At 35.2% G+C, this 21,245-nt stretch overlaps 1 protein-coding gene and 1 long non-coding RNA gene across 2 annotated transcripts in view; both read right to left on the reverse strand.

Moving 5' to 3' along the window:
- LOC129921611 (mucin-2-like) overlaps positions 1 to 21,245 on the reverse strand; it is a 361,373-nt gene that overhangs the window by 16,674 nt on the left and 323,454 nt on the right. The window lies entirely within an intron of this gene.
- On the reverse strand, positions 1,222 to 3,347 carry LOC106073960 (uncharacterized). Its single transcript, XR_008773724.1, has 3 exons — positions 2,922 to 3,347; positions 1,768 to 1,812; positions 1,222 to 1,260 (listed from the first exon to the last, which is right to left on the reverse strand). It is a non-coding gene; the product is annotated as an uncharacterized LOC106073960 (long non-coding RNA).

Genomic DNA, 21,245 nt, shown 5'->3' on the forward strand with positions numbered 1-21,245 from the left:
TCTCCACATATAAGGACAGATTTATTACATTTTTATTTTATTGCATAAAATAAAATTAGTCTGGCATTCAAATTACTTTAAAAACCAAGATGTTATTTTTCAGAATTTTAAGGGTGCTGTAAGTCCCATTCATTGTTAATTTGTACCTGATAATAGCTAAAGAAAAAGTGATATATGTTTGAAGTTTTGGCCATATCACACCATCATTAACAATTAAAAATAGAATGAGATAATACTTAAAACATCTGTAATAACTCTTGAAAATTGGCCAAACGGTCCATAGTAAACAATTTAAGTAAACAAGAGAGAAACTAAAAAAGTTTAATTAATAAAGGCTACTGCTGCAAAAATGAGAAAAAAAGATATAGTTAAAAACATGCAAAATCTTTATGGAAAGATATATATTAGTAATGGATGAATATTCTTAAAATGTTTTAAAGCTGGAAACAATTCAGCTTCTGGTTGAAAATAATTGATCAAAAATAAAACTCTTATCATTAAGATATAATATATATATATATAGTTCCTCCATCGTGGTTCGATGATGACCACTTTGTCATCCAGGGGGCTGAGGGCTTTGCACTGCTGTTTTATGCCTCCTCATGTGGCTGGTGAGACCTATGTGAGCCCAGAATGTTCGGCCGCACACCAGGCAGGTTATTCCAGCTGGAGCTAGTGTCAATTGTCTTGCTTTTCTTTTCTGGCGTTTTTCTTCTGCCAGCGTTGTTCTTTTTTCCTCAGCAACCTGTGCGCCAGTTTTCACAGCGCGACGCCATGATGCTCTGTCATGTGACTCTGTCTCCCAGGTGCCAAGGTCTATGCTGAACGCCTTCAGAGAAGCTTTGAGGGTGTACCTGAAGCGCTTTCTTTGCCAGATACACTAGTCCTTCGAAGAGCGTGTCTGCAAAGCATCCACACAATCCTGATGCAGTCCCAGCTGCGATGGGCAGGTCACGTCTACAGAATGGAAGACCACCGCATCCCTAAACGACTCTTGTATGACCAACTAAGCGAAGTAAAGCGCTCGCAAGATATAAAATATATTTTTTAGTTAGCTACTAGAGTAGAAATTGTTAATATTGAACAACTTCTGTTTTAAATTTATTCAAGATGTAAATATTTGACATGACATAGAACAAACTAAATAAACTGCAATAATTCTATTCTTTTATGACACAACTTATAGATGCTTACCCAACGTCTGTGAGGAAAGAATGGTCTCTTCTCTTGGCACTGACGAGACACTTGTAGGAGTGGCCCCTGTTAAAAAAAAATCACAAATGTAATTAAGTAACATGTAATAAATAGCGTAAATTTGAGACAAAATTTTTATTTTCATTAAATACTATCAAATTCATTTGTTGTTTTGAACACATAGTTTACAGATATGTTTATCAAACACATAACCTTTTTTATAAGAGATATTTCCATTATCAATTTGACCTTACCATTTTATTTTTATAAGATCTCTAAATTTTCACATTTAAGGGCCCAATAACTTAATTTTTATTGTAATGTAATTGCAAACAACTTAATATTAAAAAATGTTTGTTTTACATGTTTTGGATGTTCCTTCAGAGTTAAAGATAGTTTACTTCCTAGTCCAAACCTCTTGCAGGACAACAGGGGATGGGAACGGGCAGGGTTTGAACCAGGGAACAATGATAAATCCATACGAAAGTCCAATGCACAAACCGCACGACAAGGCAGCCATCCAATGATTAAACATTTAGTTTGTTTATTTTTTAACAAGTTATAGATGCTTACCAAATGTCTTTCTTGGAGCTGAGTAGACACTAGTAGGAGTTGCACCTGTTAAAAAAACATTACAAATACAATTAAGTAACTTATGTAAAATAAAAGTGTAACTTTAAGGCAAAGATTTTAAATACTGTCAATAAAATTTTTTGTTTTGAACACATTGTTTACAGATATGTTTATGTTACACATAAGCTTTTTCTTAAGCAATATTACCATTATCAATTTCACTATATAGATGCCATTTTATTTTTATTAAGGCTTTCAATCTCCACATATAAGGACTAAATTATTACATTTTTATTTTATTGCATCAAATATATACAGTCTGGCATTCAAATTACTTTATAAACCAAGATTTCAATTTTCAGGATTTTAAGGGTGCTATAAGTCCCATTCATTGTTAATGTGTACCCGATAATAGTTAAGGAGAAGTGATTTGTTTAAAGTTTAGGCCATATCACACCATCATTTACAATAAAAATAGAAAGAGATAATACTTAAAACATCTGCAACAAATCTTGAAAATTGGCAAACGATCCATAGTAAACAATTTAGGTTAACAAGAAACTAAAAAAGTTAAATTAATAAAACATGAAAAATTATTATTATTATAGCTTTTATATAGAGCTACTTTCATGTTTATAGCATGCTCAGAGCGCTTTTGGTCCAATCTCATTTGTGGACCGGTGGGGGGGGAGGGGGTATCTAGGAGTTGGTTTTCCGTGCTGCCTTTAGACGCTCAGTAAACACAACTCTGCCCGAGTCGGGTGTCGAACCTCGAGCCCCCTTCTAGGTAGCCAAGCCAAGCCAAGTTCAAGCGAACTTGGCCTCTCGACCACGCTACCCACCAAGCGTGTAAATTTTTGTAATTTTGCAAAATTGTAATGGAAAGATATATAAGTAATGGACGAGTATTCTTAAAATGTTTTAAAAGCTGGAAACAATTCATCTTCTGGTTGAAAATAATTAATAAAAAATAAAACTCTTTCTATATTAAGATTTAAATATATTTTTTAGTCAACTACTACAGTAGAAATTGTTAATATTGAACAACTTCTGTTTTAAACTTATCCAAGATGTAAATAATTGACATGAAATAGAAAAAACTAAATAAACTGCAATAATTCTATTCTTTTATGACACAACTTATAGATGCTTACTCAACGTCTGTGAAGAAAGAATGGTCTCTTCTCTTGGCACTGAAGTGACACTAGTAGGAGTTGCACCTGTTTAAAAAAACACAAATGTAATTAAGTAACTTATGTAATAAATAGTGTAATTTTGAGGCAAAATTTTTATTTTCATTAAGTACTATTAATTTTATATGTTGTTTTGAACACATAGTTTACAGATATTTTTATCATACACATAAGCTTTTTCTTTAGCAAAATTCCCATTATCAATTTGACCATGCCATTTTATTTTAATTAAGGCTTTCAATCTCCACATTTTAGGACCGAATTATTAGATTTTCATTCTATTGTATGAAATATAAACAATCTTGCATTCAAATTACTTCAGAAACAAACTTTGATGCAATTTTTTTTTCAATTAAATAGTGTTAATTTAATTTGTTGTTTTGAACACATTACTTACAGATATGTAACCCTAACCCTAACCCTAACCCTAAGCTTTTTCTAAAGCAATATTCCCTTTATGAATTTGATCCTACCTTCATTTTAAGGTTTCAATTCTCTACACTTTAGGAAAAAATTCTTAGATATTCATTGTTTAATAATTGTTTAAAATTTAATATTAAATGATTAAATATTAAGGTTGTTTTATTTTTCAACAGGTTTTAAATGAAATATATTTTAATTAAAAGTGGTTAAATTTTATACTATTTTTTATTATAAATTTTCTGATAATAATGTGGAATTTGTGGTTGAGAGGCTAAGTATGTTTAAACTTGGGTTGGCTTGGCTACATATGAAAGGGGCTCAAGGTTCAAGCCCATTTCAAGCAGAGTTGTGTTTACCAAACGACTCAAGGCAGCATGAAATAGCCCTTTCCAAGATACCCCTCCCCTCCCCTCTAGTACGTGACATCTTGTGTCTGCAGCACATTGCATCATTTTTACGTTATTTTGGATCGACTTTTGGTATAAATGCAAATTGTGTTCTCTGTACCATTTATTATGTGTGTGAATCACGACTGTTAATTAAATGGGAGAATCAAAGAAAACAAAAAAGTAGATTCAAAATATAAAACTTAAAAAAAAAGTGGAATTGTATGGTTGGATGTAACAGATGACTTGCAACAAGAGTTAAATCAGAAAGGTTGACAATTCATTTTTTTTCTTTTTGTTTATATAGCTTGCGACATAAGTCAATGACAGAAAATACAATGGTCCTAATTTAATGACTTTGTTTTCTTAAACTTTATTTCTTGTATGGAATATTTGAATATATAACCATCACTTTCTCCAGTTTTGAGTTTAAAATCCTTCTCTAGGGTTTATTAACGTCATAAAAACTCTGGATAGGGGGGTGGGGTCTAAATATAATGAGGATAATTAAACACACACACACATATATATGTGAGGGTGAGAATTACCCCCCCCCCCAGCAAAAAAAAAACTTCCCCGAAAACAGAACTTGGCTATGTCCATGCTTCTATTTATGTATAAAAATTATGAAGACATAATTATATAATTATAACCTTAATAGGGTCTAGCTATATTATAATAATAATAATAATAATAATAATGATCTTTATTGTCCATATGGAAATTTGTCTTACAATTTGTGCATAACACCAAACTTGGCTAGATCTATTCTCTAATATAAAGAGTAGTTTATTTATTACAGAAACTACATGAATCCATACAATGTAACTCTGTTTTTGTGGTTATTACATCGATCTTTATTTTGATATTTAATATGAAACTAACAGGCTGTATTATGTGCGTGTCCATTTTTCAATGATTCTGACCCAATTTCCTTCCATTTAGCTATCTTTTTCTGTAAGAAAAAAGAACTTCAAATTTGTAAGTCAGGTTGTTTTTTCCTATGTTACCAGAAGGACTTCAACTCGGTAAAACTTTACATCGAAGGACTCTAGTTTTTCAGGTCAATTATTTGGCAGCTGTCTATCCGCACGTATGATGACGTACTAACGTGACCTCACCTGCTCGCGCGCAGAGCGCGCCCGGTCACTGCCCTCTCTCTCTCTCTCTCTCTCCTCTATGTAATAGATTTAGATTTTTTTGTACAAATTATTCTTGGAATAACTATTAATGTTTAGATGGTATTTTATGTTTTTAATTGGGGAATTTTAATTAATATATTATTAATTAATTATAGGCCTACGTATCTTTGCTAAAAAAATAATATTATAAATCTAATCGTGTGTTAACTGTTTTGTTTATTTAAAATACGTATTCCAAGAATACATTTTTTTCTGCCGTCGTTTTTTTTTTTAGAGTATGTAATCTTATTTTTCTACTTTAAAAATAATTATAATTATTAAATATGCAAGCAAAAAATGTGTATTTTGTATATTTTTAGGTTTGCGGAAATATAGGCACAGGGTTGACGCACTGCCGTAAATCCATAACTGGATTTTTATATTACGAGTACGCTACAAATGGACATTTTGTTAACCATGACGAGGTTGCCGACTGTCTCCTTCTGTCTTGAAAGACAAAGGATGTAAATAATGTACTCACATGAAAAACTAGTTTGTGTTTCTTTTTGAGTCCACGAACAATCGGATTTTACTAAGTAAGCCGATTCCGAAGCGGCAAAGTTAGCCACTGTTCGTGTATCAGAATGCTCCTGTTTTAGGGCTATCTAACAGGGCTTCTTTCTTGTGCATCCCCTTCTTTATGGCAACTTCATTTCTTTCGCTATCGGAGAGGTTCGTACAAGCACGCTCAGTTTGTTCTGTTGTCCATCCTGCGCAATGTTCTCAAACTATTTGTTTATACCTGTAGTCGTCAAAGTTCACTTGCAGACATCTCTGTTGTTAAATCTTGTACGTTTCTTGGATGACAGTGAAGAGAAAGATAATATTTACAACAGACTTACTACCATCATACTCGACAGACTTAAAAAGAGAAAGATAGGGACGGCCAAGGAATATATGGTGCCGCAATTTGGAACCAGATGTCAAGCAGATGGGCAAGACGTGGGGACAGTTGGAGAGAGTCTAACTTGACTCGCTGATTCTTAAGATGAAGGTTGATGTTTCTCATCTTTGCTGCCACTTGCAGTTTTCTCAGTCTCGTAAATGGTCCTGACGTTTCTTGTACTGATGATGGTGAAGGTCGGATAATCCTGGCGCCGAACAGCTGGAGATCCATCTTCTTCCAGGTCCGCTGTTTGGTTTTTCAAATTCTTTATTGTTTAGGTCAAGTGACCCTAGCATCATATAAGTAGATAAAATGTTTACGGAATAGGCTACTTCCAAATATTTGAGATTTTCTCTACTCATCGACTAAGCTAAGCCAAAATAAACTAAGATACACGTCCAAAAATCTCTATAAAATGTTTACAAAGCTGTGCGTTTTCTAGTTTGTGAACCTAGTATAAAATGCAAAGGTTTATAGACGCATACTAAATTAGGTAACTTTTGGTGTGCTTGGAGTGAATGGAAAAATTCAAATCCAGCAGTGCGCGGGGACCTTGGAGGGTGTCTTGTGGGGGGGGGGCCTGAGCCGTAAGGGTAAACTATAGGGTGCGTCAAAAAAATGGTTCAAAGTTCCTCTAGTCCTGTATCCCAGATGGCCCGCTCTGAGTCAATCGGCTGGTCGAGCTGAGCTACCAGCATAGGTCATCGACCTAAAGGGTCAATCAGGGAGCTGCTGTATCCAGTTTCAAAGCTCCTGATTTGAAACACGATCCTCCAAGAATTACACATTATGGTATAATGCTGTCTAAGCGGGCTCAGAGGGCACTTATAGGATGAGAAGCGCATGGACCACGGATAATAATAGCCTCATTCCATTCAGTGAAGAAGAGGATTAACTTAGATATTGTCTTAACAACAAATGACAGTGAAGAGGAAGAGAAGGATAATATTTACAACAGACTGACTATCATCATACTCGACAGACTTAAAAAGAGAAAGATAGGGACGGCCCAGGAATATATGATACCGCAATTTGGAAGCAGATGTCAAGCAGATGGGCAAGACGTGGGGACAGTTGGAGAGACACGCCCAGAAGAAGCTGGCTGGTGGCCTATGTCCCATAAGGGACCACAGGCAGAGATGAGATGATGATGGCCAACCATGTACATCTAATAATAGGCGTGCAATTCTTTGCACTATAAAAGGTTTGAATATTAGAAAGTTCTTCAACTTCGTACGAGTCAAAACGTTGATTTGGAATAAATAAATAAAAAATACGAGCAAGAGCATTATGAATCAAATGAATTTGCTGGGTATATTGGTGGTGAAACGCAGATATCTCAGGCCCTGCTCAGTCACGTTGAAAGACGGGCATTTGAATACTTTTGTCCAAGCATATGGAATAAGAAAAGTGCCTTTATCGGCTTCAACAGTCTTGTAGATGAGAGGCTCAGAGAAGAACAAGCAGGCTTCCAAAGAGGCAGAACGTGTGAAGAGCAGATCTTCGTTCTACGAAATATCATAGAACAAAGTATTGAGAACCAATAATGGCTAACGATCAGTTTCGTAGACTTTAAGAAAGCGTTTGATAGTTTCCACCGAGAATCAGTATGGAAAATAGCTAGAGAATACGGCATCCCAGAAAAAATCGTCCAGATCCTACGACACCTATACAGTCAGTCTAGTTGCTGTATTAAAACAGAAGAATGAACAACAGTTTTTTAGTATCGAGACAGGTGTGTGTGTGTGGGGAGGGGCCTGAGCCGTAAGGGTAAACTACAGGGTGCGTCAAAAAATGTATACACACTTTGAACTGTCATAGACAATTTATTTCCCGTTCTACAATGCTAAATTTCAGCACATGGAAAGCTTAATGTCTAATTGGAAAAATAAATGTGAAGGTGGTTCTGTACCACACACAGTACCGGAGTGGCAAGGAAGTAACTGCAACATGGCGGACGTGCGTTTGAGTTTTGAAGAGCGGAAGCAGATAAAAAAGTGGTATTGGAAGTTTGAGAATGTTGCTGCGGTTCGAAGACAGTGGAGACGTGAGTATGGTACAGAACCACCTTCAAGGTAAACAATTACACGTCTACACTTGACAAATTTGAAATTCACGGAACAGTGTGTGATGTGCATAAAGGTCGATCAGGGTGACCTCGTACAGCTACAAGTGATGAGTCCACAACTCCGGTCTTGGAATTGTTTCGGCATTCACCTCAAAAATCGGAGGATAAGCTTTTTTTTTGCTCAACGTTCCTCTAGTCCTGTAGCCCAGATGGCCCGCTCTGAGTCAATCGGCTTAGGCGTCAACTTGCCTTAGCTGACATAGAAGAGAGCGCCTGGTTGCATGCGACATCAGAACGAGACATCTGGAGGTCACTCACGAAGGCCGCGGGATACACATTTGAGACCAAAAGAAAATCTGCTGCCGAAGACAAACGCAGACGGCGAAAAAAAAATCTAAATCGACCGCCTGCGGACAATGGTTGTGCTTGCCCTGGATTTGGCAAAATATGTAGGCCTAGGCTGGGACTGCGCAGTCACGGGAAATACTGCATTCCTCACTAATCTTCGGACTCGAAGACTTGTCTTATTATTATATATTTTATTTACACATTTAATGAAAAAGATTGTATTCTTTATTACACAATTGGTACAATATATCAAAGTTATTAGCCCCCCCCCCCTTTCACAAAATGCTTCAACAAAATGATAGCATTGTACGATTGTTTAGCTGGTTATACTATTCTAGCTTCAAGATCCTTAAGGAGGTGGCACGATAAACATTTGCAATTAATTTTAGTTTTTTTTTTCTCTTCTATCCAAAGCAAGGGAACTTTGTGTGAATAAATATATTTAAAAAAAGCAACACTTGTAACAGGTTAGCTGCAAATGGACCCTCACTTAGGAATCATTATTATTAATCAAGTAAAAACAGCATTATTGCTTATGGAAGAACTGATAAATGTCTCTCGACTGACGTACAATCGCACTTTTGACGTATGATACGTGAACAGAACAGGCCTGCTACAAGCCCTCCTGCTAAACACGAATATGATCAAATGACGATCGTGCCCACTAAAAGCTTGCATGTTATGCTGCAGTGTTTCTCAAACTGTGGGAGGAATGATAAATTTGGATAGGGTGAATCCTTTTAAATTATTATTTTATTTTGTTGTAGTTATTAATCAACGTCTTAATATTAATCCAGTCAAATGTCCTTCTTAGGCCAGAAATTCTCACAACTGTTGAATGTCGTTATTTTGACGACTTTTACGTGACAAAAACTAAATTCTTAGCAGCGCAAGTTCGTACTGAACAAGAAAATGATCTTAAGACCATAACGCTCACTACAGACATACGTGCACTATGTGTAGCTCGAATATCCCTGCATAACAGTATTGACCAATGTTGACTCCTTCTTTAGACTTAGCTTGGCTTGCAGCTTTTACTTTTTTGAATGAATGAATAGTGCGCTCTGATTGCAAGAAAACACTTCAATATCGGAACGTTCTTGCATGTTATATTTTAAGCTTTTTTTTTTTACATGGGCTCTGCATACTACCAGAAAAAAAAAAGCGCCGTAGACGCTAGATAGAATATATTATGAAGCCCAGAACGCAGGAAAACGCTGGGCGAAGCATTCGGCGCTTCCCCTAGATCTTTTCGCTTTTCTCACGCTATTTCCAGCAAGAACTTTTTTGAATCTACAAAAGACTTAAAATTATCTACAAAACAATATTTATGAAACTAAAAAAAAAACGGACTAACTTGTAACAAATATTCACTTAGTACATTTCGATTCTAAACACAATGTGAATATTCATACAAAATAAAAATTGTGTCATAATTTTATGTCTTTAAGTATCTTTTCTTTTTCATTACCTTTCTTAAACCCAACGTGTGAGCCATCAGCGATTCCCCCTTCTAGGTACCAAGCTTACTAAGGGGGGTGCGATAAAAAAAAATGTCTAGCGAAAAACCAAAGGTAAAAGTTTGAGAAACACTGTTCATTGCCTCCAATGTTTCTCACACTTCAGATTCAGTCTGTCCACCTCTTCTTATGATTTATTTTCTTAACCTGCAATTTCTTACAAGGAGAAATGAAGCGATCTAAAACCAAAGAAAGTGAGTTTTTGAAGCTCAGAAGCACTTAAAAAAAGTTTCAGCAATAAAAGACTAAATGACGAACATTTTTTGGTCTAGATTCTAGGATATTAGAGAAGAATAAGATGAGCACAATGTTAAACAGTTTCCGTAATGTGTAAAAGTCTTTAAAGTCTAAGTTAATGTTAAGTCATTTTTTATTGAATAAAATTACATTTTCATATATGTAATAACCATGGATAAAATTTCATAATCAAACACAGTTAAAATAGCATAGATACTAATTTTACATTTTTGTAACAATATTGGGAAATGCTTGGAGACGGTTGGGGGGGGGGGTGACACCCTGAACTTACCGCACCGGGTGACACCGACCCTAGTGACGCCACTGAATATAACATCCATGTGACCATGTTCCCACAATCTCTTCGTCTATGAGGTTAATGTCCTTCTGATCCGGATGTTTCATGGCCTTTTTTCTTTTTTACCCACTCGGTTGGATTTCTCGAGTTAACACCTAATAAAAAGCTAACGCTAGACAAAAAGACGCCTCTCGAAAGAATAAATCTGAATCTGTCGATCTTGCAGGTTTCTATTATAGGAAAGATAGTTAATAATCAGCCATTGATATCAAGGCCTATTGATTTACATGTCTACCTCAGCAAATAAAAAAAAAAGATTTTTAGAAAAAACAATAGATACAGTTAAACAAGCACACTTAGTAGGCCCTATTTCTTTTATTTTTCGCGTTTTAACATAGAATGAATGCATTTTAACCATTGATAACATAGATTTGATTTACTGTTAGGCCTATATAGCTGCTCTGTTCAATTAGACTTAAAATAAATAAATAAATAATTTGCAAATTTCTGTATTTCTTCTGGTAATAAGCAGATTTCAAAAAGTTTAAATGTAGAATATATATGTCGGTTATTAAGAGTAACAAAAAGGCTAAAACAAATAAACGAAGTCAATCATATTCATGGAAAACCAGTAACAGGAACTAAAAACGCAAAATATCTAGGTGTTATAATAAATGAAAAACTGTCATGAAATCCCCATATTGATAAAACTATCAAAAAATCAAACAAAGCATTAGGGTTTATTAAAAGAAATTTCTATAAATCAAATAAGAACATAAAACTAAAATGTTATTTAACCTTGGTGTCAAGAGCGGGGGTGTGTAAGATATGAGATTGTGTGTGTGTTTTGTTTATTTTGTTTGTTGGTGTGTGAATTGTTTTTATCACGGGATTTTCAAGGGGGGACAATTAGGTTTTCTAGCGGTCAGTCTAGCAGATGGAGAGCTGACCTGGTCTGAGTAGGGTGCTTGTGTTTTGTTTACCAGTGTTATGCCTAGCGTAAGGAGATGTTATAATTTATATTTCTATTCATTGCTATGTGTGAGAACTGACTATTTGTGGGTAATGTTATGTTTGGGATTGATAGCCTTTTGTTCAATGAATCTAGTCTAAGCGCCCTGTAGTATGTCAGTTGGGCACATTTTAGTATTTCAGTATTGATGATTTACGCATAAAATAGTATAAGTGTACAACACTGATTGGCATAGTCACATGTTCTCGTTGAGACAGGTGCTTGAGAGGTTAGGAGAATTTAATATTACAGTTAAGCCTAACAAGTTACTAATTGGGTTCCAAACTATTACATTCCTAGGCCATAAGATTGGCCAAGGCTTTCTTCAGCCTGAAAATTCTAATGTCAATAAGATTCTGCAGCTCAGATACCCTAAATCAAAGAAGGAAATCCGATCATTATTAGGTCTGCTCAATTATTATCGCTCCTTCATTCCAAACTTTTCAAGCTTGTTGTCTCCCTTTACTGAAATTCTTAAAAAAGGGCACCCTTCTAAAGTTGCTAAGACTGTGGAGGGGGAGGTTGCGTTGGAGCGTATACAAAGATACTTGACTTTTCACCCCATTTTAATGTTACCTGATCTAGATAAATGTTTTTATCTACAGTATGATGCTTCGGACAAAGCTGTTGCAGTTGCTGCTCTACAGTACGTGGGAAACAAATTGCATCCTGTCCGTTTCCAAAGCAGAAAATTACTCCCACGTGAATGTAAATACAGCATAATGGAGCCTGAGTTATTAACATTAACATGGGGAATTAAGAAGTTGGAACACTTCTTGTATTCACGTAAGTTCATTGTTTGGACTGATCAAATCTGCAACCACGAATGCTCGTATTTCTAGATAGATATTATATCTTATGAACTTTGACTTTGAAATTCAGCACATAAAAGGTACAGGCAACTTTTGGGCTGACCCATTGTCTAGGCTGACAGTTTGAACTCACATTATTGTCTCTGTCAGAAGCATACCTGGTATTGTAACGTTTTCAGACATTGCGCGTCTCAGCAATCCAGTATGTAAGTTCAACTTTTTCAACTATGATCGTCTCGTCAGAGAATTTACTACTATTACTACTACTACTAGTATTATTATTGCTAAATGACATGGACTGAACTGTTCATCTCTTTGTGTTTTAATTGTACTTTGCACAAGAGGCGTCGTCTCATCCAGTATTGAGAAGCATCGGAAGTCAAGTCTTAAGCTCTATATTTACAAACAATAAACAGTACATTGTAACCTGACTTCACAAGGGAAGGATCTGGACCAGTGGAACAGATGAAGATTAGTTTAGTTATATTATTAGTTTAATTATTACATATGCATTATTATTGATGAACTTGTTTTGTTTGGTAATGGAAAGATAATTCATGTATTTTATTAATGTTGATGCATAGAAACAAAGTATTCATTATTTCATACCTAAACTCGTAGGTGTAATTTGTTGAATTGCAATTAATTACTTATGTAAACATAGTAAGATGTACTGTGTATTTTTAAGTAGTATTTTTTTACCATGTTGTACTTCAACAATCAATGTCATTAATTAATGTTTTTTAGTGTACATAATATAGACTTAGATTTCGGAAGTAAGGGGAAGAAGTCAAGAGCGGGGGTGTGTAAGATGTGAGATTGTGTGTGTGTTTTGTTTATTTTGTTGGTTGGTGTGTGAATTGTTTTTATCACGGGATTTTCAAGGGGGAAAATAAGGTTTCTAGCGGTCAGTCTAGCAGATGAAGAGCTGACCTGGTCTGAGTAGGCTGCTTGTGTTTTGTTTACCAGTGTTATGCCTAGCGTAAGGAGATGTTATAATTTATATTTCTATTCTTTGCTATGTGTGAGAACTGACTATTTGTGGGTAATGTTATGTTTGGGATTAATATCCTTTTGTTCAATGAATCTAGTCTAAGCGCCCTGTAGTACGTCAGTTGGGCACATTTTAGTATTTCAGTATTGATGATTTACGCATTCAATATTATATGTGTACTTGCTGTTGGCTGTAAATAAATACTAATTTTATACTCCTTCGTTGAATGATACTTTGTAATATTTATTTATGTTAAGGTCTGCCTGTGAGAATCATACCCTAGATTATCGAGCCATACGTCTGTAGTAAAGAACTCAACCCCAGAGTCCCTTACACTTGGTTTGGCCAATAATAGAATATGCATCCTCTGTTTGGGACCCCTCATCTCAAGAAAACATTAAGAAACTTGAACAGACACAAAATAGAGCAGTGAGATTCATAACAAACGAATATTTACATTTGACTAGAGTAACACCTTTAGTAAAATCAACAGATGAAAGCCTTCAGGAGAGAATACTCACAAGTAAAGTAGAAATTAATAATAAAACACTAAACCATAATCTTGAAACACACAAGCGAAATCTATTAAATACTGAGAAAGATACAATGATAAAGATTAGGTTGCCTGAGCAGAATTTAAGTCGTTTGTTAACATGCATGACTAAATGCATGAAGCGTAGGACGTAATCATCTTCTTTTTTTTGAAGTAACGTGTGTATTACATAAGATAAGATAAGATATTTTAAGGTAAACAAACTTAAACACTGGAACAGAATATTAACAATAGTTATAATAGGCCTACTCAACTCGATCGAATTTACTTAGTCCTTTTGAAACATGGCTAATAATATTGCTTGTAAATTGTTTGAAATGTTTATCACAGTTATATATAAACATAGATATCATTATAAAATGTTGATCAGGTTAGTGTACAACATGTTTGACATTTTCCTTGCCCGTTACGTAGAGCGCTACGTGTTTTCAAGCAAGAAATTAGGCCTATACATGTACACGGTGTCTGGAAAGTTAGGCAACGGATATTTAGGAACCCGGAAATTTAGGCACCGGTAAACTGGCACTTTTTGACATGGCGGTAATTTAGGCATCCGAGAATTATTAATCTTTAATAGCGACCTTAATTTTGAATATAATTAAAAAGTTTTAACGTATATTTTATCCTTAGGTTATAGGCTATTGGAGGCGTTATCAAAAACAGCAACTATAACGATTGTAACTGCATTTCCATGATACCAAAAGCTGACAAAACGGAAAAAATTTCAATAATGAGAATGTGTGCAAAAAAGGACTCCGGACTAAGAGTCATTACATCATCTTTACCGAATCAGAAACACCATTGGTAACGAACCATGATGAGATTACTCCCTTAGAGAACGGAAGATAAAGTGGGCAGTGAGTTGTAAGGTTGCATTGTCCCCGTACAAGGACAGACATTTTGCCGCACATGGACCAGTAATCTCTGTCTCAATTTCTTGTCCCGATCGGCGGTTCCAGTCCCCGTTCCCCAACTTGAGGGGGGGTCCCACATGAGTGTTTTGTAATTAATTAAATTAAATATTACGCAAAATGCAGGGACCCCCAAAGAAGTAAAGCCTTCCTGCCCCCAAACGATGGAAAATTCATAGCTACGCCCCTGGAGTCACAGCAGAGATGTGGCTGCATTTACATGTTTCAGTAAAATTCCAAAAACTATGGTCGAAAATGGAATTATGTTTTAGCTTTTCCATCAACATACATGGTTAACCTAGATTTAGTGCGTAAAATAAATAAAGAATAAGCAAAGAAATAGACTGGATGTAGCCCCTAGATGAGACCTTCGCCTTGCTTTGACTAATTTAAAGCTAGCTCAGACGGAGAGATTATCACCTCTGGTTGAAATGGTTGACGGTAGGGATCAAACGGTCCAAAGGGTAAAAATCTGATAATGCTACCTAAAAAGAATCATGGATATCATTCCTTTTCTCTCAAAACAGAGTCTGGCATTAATAGGCATCGCAAACAAGTTGAAGAAGAATTGCAAAGACAAAATCTTTGAAATTTCTAGGATTTTGTGAAATTATTATCCAAGTACGACCCACTCCTAAGAGAACATGTAATCTAAATCAAGCTGATTCCAGACCGAATTAGTAAATGTCCCCACAAATGCTAAACGAACTTATTGTGATAACGAACCAGATATTTCTAGATAATTTCCCAAATGATAAGGCTACCTTGTCTTGGATAATGACGTTGCACTAATTGTTTTCTTTTCTCTAATTCTTTCATTGACATCATCGTAATTCCTTGGCTGTTTGAACCATTCTCCAAGTTCGGCAGGAATTAGGATGTCTGAATTTTAGATCAATTCAGTATCATTTTTACGTACACTAAACGGTTTACACACCTTTTTTTATCAACTTCAGCACAACGCTAGGACGTCCTCGAAAAAAAAAAAAAAGGAACTAGCCTTAAAACGCTTAGTTAAAACCCACTAGATAAGCCAGAGGTGAAGCCATCAAAATGGTTTAATTTTCAAAAATTATAGAAAGTCTAGAATCTTTAATGAGAAATCTTCTGCTAGATCTGATGCAGGCAGTTTGCTAGTTACTATGCAGAGTACATTTATTTTCTCACCTTAGGGTTTTGGGGGCTGTATGAACTAAACTAATGAACACGTAAGTCTACCTTCAAAAACACAAGATTGTCAATTCGAGACTGAGCACTTCAACGGGAAACATTAGAAACATTTTTAGCTAATAGTCGGGACGACATCGCTGAAGCCATTGCTACCTTTGCATTAAGCATGTGCAGCAGACCTCATAGACGTATTAGCCACAAGAGAAAGGATAACAGGCGATAAAGGTTAGGGCTCTGTAGTAAAACACAAGAAAGAGCTACGGATGAAAATGTATTCTTCCTTGGACGTGATGATTCAGGGAAAAAAAAAGACTTTTTTGGTGGTGGGGGGGGGGGCAACATCACGAGCTGCCGCACTGAGCATCATATTCTCTAGCTACGCCACTCCCAAACCAAGAAGAATTCGTGTATGACTGGACATGTCATCTATAGGATTGGAACGTTGTTGTTGGTCCCTTTAAAGATTCATCCGAATATATTTACACTAACGTCGATCTCTATAAGAAATAAAGGCCTTGAGTTTTTTGTTTGTCGTTTAGTATACGTATAAGGATAAGACGTTTATTAGAAGCACTATATACGGATTTAGAGTAATTTCGAATATGCTATCGATTAGTATTAGACTTTACTTTAAAGTGTATAAGATGTTTGTAATCACGACGCTCAAAGTGTTCATGCGGTCCTTTCGGTAGGCCTACAGGCCCAATTGGGTACCACCAGCCAGTCCGCCCCTGGGTAAAACGAATATGGAGGCCCAAAGGCTAAGTCAAATTAATAAAATAGAAAAACAAAAAATAAGATCTAAAATATGCAATGAATTATAAACTGTCCTGTATCAACTGTATCTATATCAAAATCAACGAATAAGTTAAATTCACATATAGCCGATAGCAATTATTTGCTTTATGATCGATTCATGATCACCAGACTAGACATAACGTTTCCAGATGTCAACACAAGGAAGAAGCAATGTAATCTAACAAATAAATTTCCCCTCAATACTGAATTGACTAATGTAGAGTTACCCCCTTAACAACTAGATTAGCATTCTACCAATAAAATTACCCCGATTATAGATTTGACCACCCACCATATTCCACAAAGTCACAAACACACATTCAAAGCTGCAATCCAAGCGCCTAAACACGAACACACACACACACACACCGCTATTAAGACCAGAGTCGCTAAAATTTGTATCACTGAGTATTGACACCTCTAACGCCCACTGTCATTCAAATCGTTTCTATCCACCATGGCATCGAACGATGGTCGAGCCTGATAAGTTATACGTGATTTCATTTCCAGCATCCCTTGTCCCCCTAAGGTCGCGGGCTAAAGAAGATCGATGGGTAAATTTTAAGAAAGTCATTGGTATAAGTTAACCATCCTAATTCGGAAATTTTAGTAATTATTATTTAGTAACTATCCCCAACACTTTTCCTAATATTCATAAACGATCTAAATCAAAACCTACCAAGAAAAGTTAAAAGCAGCATGTATGCAGATGGCCTTGCCTTAATTAGCACAGAAGAATATGTGGGAACATTGAAATTTCGATTACAAGATGCTCTCGAAAAACTTAATAAATAGTCCAAAGACTGGGGCATGTCCATCAACGCAAAAAAGACAACATATACCATCTTCTCACTGTCAACAAAATAACAAACAATAAAATTAACATTAGCTTTAGACAAAAAATGACAGCCCTATACATCTTGGAGTCACTGGCGGATCCAGGAGAGAGGCGGTTGGGGGCGATCGCCCTCCCCCCCCCCGCCCACACTCACTCCTAAAAGTGGGGGGGGGGAAGAATTTTAGTAAAGAAATCTCTACTACTACTTTATTTGTTATGTTAATAATATACACTAATTATTTATATTTCAACCTATTTTTATATTATTTCCCCCTCCCCCACTAGTATGTTGGCCGATTTGCTGGGATTGGGAGAAGGAGATATCATCAATCCCGCTTCCCCCCTCCCCATAAAATTCGAGTGGGATGGGGGGCGGTCCAAATTATTTGTAGAAATCACTGCTTGCTAACGGAATCAATTAAATATCTATATGATTAAAACTTTTTATTGATATTTAAACCGACCTTTATCTTATGTCGCTCCCCTGTTAGCCGATTTGGTGTGAGGGGGGAGGGGCGAATTTATCTACTGCCCTTCCAAAACAAACCCTTTGAGTGTAGGCGGGGAGCGGTCCTACTTTTAATTAGAAATCATAGTTTGTGAATAATTTAGTTGAATATCTATATAATATAAGCTACATATTGATGTTTTAACCCATTTGTATATTATGTCACACACACTCTGATCTCAAATTTTATCATTAGTAGATATAAAATGAAAAAGGATTGAACCAGGTGGGAGGGGCGATACATGCAATCGCCTTCCACTCATCGGACAAACCAATATTTTTTTTTCTTTTTGTATTTTAACTAAGAAAATACAAAATTAAAAAAAAAATTGTCAATAATATAATTTATATATGCTATATATAAAATTCTTTTATCGAGTCACCCCACCCACTATTCTTTAATGCCAAATGCGAACATAAGCAGAACATATAAAAAGGAGCGAGAAATAACATTTTTACTCTACAGCCCTCTAACTTAATTTCTTCTCCTACTTCCGAAATTTTTTGTTTAGAGCTTTAAGATAAGATAATTTTTCTTGACCCATTAAATGGAAATTTAGTTTGACTACAATTGACAACCTCTGCGTAACTACTGTACAATTACAATATAGACGCACATAAGAACAACAGTCACACTCGAAAATACATACCATCTCATAACCAGCGCTTTATTAATATTGAATTTGAATTTAATTGAAAATTTGAATTATGGTTCTGTAACTAAACAAAGTTACAAACATACCTATTGAACAAAATAGATCACTTACAAATGAATTTTTTTTTAAAATTATTTTTCGAATAAATGCGCGGCGATCCTCAAAATCTTAATCTAAATATGTTGGGAATTTCCTCTTTCCAAGAACAAATCGGTTGTATTTGCAATATAGTAAGGGCCTATAAATTCATATTAGAATATTTTCAAGCAATACATTTTCAAAATGTCTTTTTTTAATAGGATGAATAATGTGCTGCAGATGTCAGTAGAATATGTTTCTTCAGTGAAGAATGCAAGAAAACGCTTTTGGCGCAGGGGCTTCGTCTGAGACCCCACTTGGGAAGCTTACAACGCTCCTTCAGACCACCTAGCTGTCAAAAGAAAGGCCTTAACATGGCTGTTTTTTTTACGCCAAAGGCTGAGAAACAATGCTTTAAAAACAAAACAGCCAAGATGTCAATCCTTGATACACAGCTGCGGTCACATGTTGGGCATATGTAATCACCAGGCGCTGATGCATTTTCACCCTTCTTTCTGCTTCTGTTGTGTATGGCATCTACAATCCGAGGCCCTTCCTTTATGCTCTCTCTCCATGTGGATCTATCAAGTGCCACCTCTTCCCAGCTGCAAGTGTCGATTTTGAAGAGCTTCATGCCGCGTTTGCATACATGCGTATACCGTTAAAGTGGCGACCAGCGGCTTTCCTGCCTTCTATTAGATCGCCATACAGAATTCTTTTTTGAAAACAACATTTGAATCTGTATTCCATTCAATGAGTTAGTTAATAAATGGAAAATATATTTTATAATGGTCCATTAACACATTAACTATTGTGACCTTAGATGCATTGTTGTGTACTAATGCGCGAATCTATAAACGAAGCTTGAGATATTAATGAAGAAGTCCATGACCTTTTAAAAAAAAAACTTACCTGCCCAGAAGTTTTTTAATTTAAAAGTGTTGTATTTTTGTTGTTGAAAAAGTTGCTTACAGATATAATTTAAAACAATAAATGTTTTATTTTTGGAAAAGAAAAAAGTAGCCAATACATCAGAACTTTAAATTACAGACCACACAAAACTAATAGCGGCTGTTCCCCTTTTGGGGCTGCAAAAAATCAGTAAGAGTGAGGTTTGATCCCCCCTCACAGAGTTGGGATAATTTTGTGGGACAGTTCCGCATAATGCGGGAAGGTAGTTATTTCTTCTAGATTCTAATTTTTTTACAATCTTCTGGAACAATCAATAAATGCAAAATAAAATGGACTTCAGATTTTTAGATGTAGATCTGCATTCTTTTTTAAGTTACAACCGAAAATAGAAAAATTTCTAAGAATTAAAAGCGTTTTAATTTTTTTTTTAAGTATAGAAACATAATCTATTTCTCGATTCTTGATTAACTAGATCTATAGATGTATTTGCAAATTATAGGGATTATATAATTTTTTATGATTTATTTTGCCTTGAACGCTGTTTCATCATTTACATTCCTTTTTCCATATGCTTGGAAATATTTGAACAAATGCCCTATTTTACTAGAGCTTTTAGAGAATGGAATGGGTTATGGGTTGCCTAAGCCAGACAGGAAAGCCAATTTAAATAATTTGTTAACATGCATGATTAGATTGATTTAGGAACACGAGTATGACGTAATCATTTTTTTTAATTAACGTCTGTATTTTATAAGATAAGAAGAAGATAAGGTTAGATAAACGCACTATTTTAAGTCTTTTTAACTAACAATAATTTTTTTTTGTAGTAACTCTTGGCTTCTTGGTTTATATAGGTCATAGCCTAGGTCATATTTAAGTCATATTTTTTCAAATAAAATTTCTATAAAGTGATAAGTCTACGACAAATTTAAATGTAACCTTTCTTGCTAAGAGTAGGCTTACCTTCTATGGTTAATTTTTCACTGAAAAGAGTTCCATCTTTTAACTTAATTGAGCACAGGTAGGAGTCAATTTGAGATTCAACGATCTTATCAATGAGGACAAAAATGCTTCTGTCTTCTTTCCGGTAATCATAAGAAAGTTTTCTGGAAGAATTTTCCTTAGCTAAACAACTGTTAACTGTTAACAAAAAACATTCTAAAAATGACTTGTCTTCTTTGTAGAAAGAAGCCTTTATGGGTTCTTCGTTTCCTTCAATAGTCCAATAACACTTCAGGAAAGAAGTAGTCTCATTTTTGTTGCGTTGTAGTAAAGAAAATTTGATGCCAAGTTGTTCAACTCTACCAAAAAATGATGCAACTGAAAAAAAAAAAAGGAAAGAAAATTCAATTGTGAATCTATTTATTTATTGTTAACTATAAAGCGATTGAAAGTATACAAATAAAGCTATAGTTTTGTTTTATCGTTATGGAATATAATACTAATAACAGTGGCAACACTAGCAGGGTTTATGTGGGCGGTGACACCCACTACGAGGTGAATCTCGGAAGTAGAGGTAAATTGCACTTTTTGCAATAGCAGGCAAATAAAAAAAAATAATGTATCTAGATGATAGGTCCACAAATACAGTATGCAAGTTTGATATTCCGGTTTTTTATTAAATATCTTTTATTTATTTATTTGTGTGTAAATGTCCAAAACGTTACGTGTGAAAAAAAGGTTTTAGAAGGTGTTT

Source organism: Biomphalaria glabrata, chromosome 11 (assembly GCF_947242115.1).
Source record: "Biomphalaria glabrata chromosome 11, xgBioGlab47.1, whole genome shotgun sequence".
NCBI classification, from domain to species: Eukaryota; Metazoa; Mollusca; class Gastropoda; family Planorbidae; genus Biomphalaria; species Biomphalaria glabrata.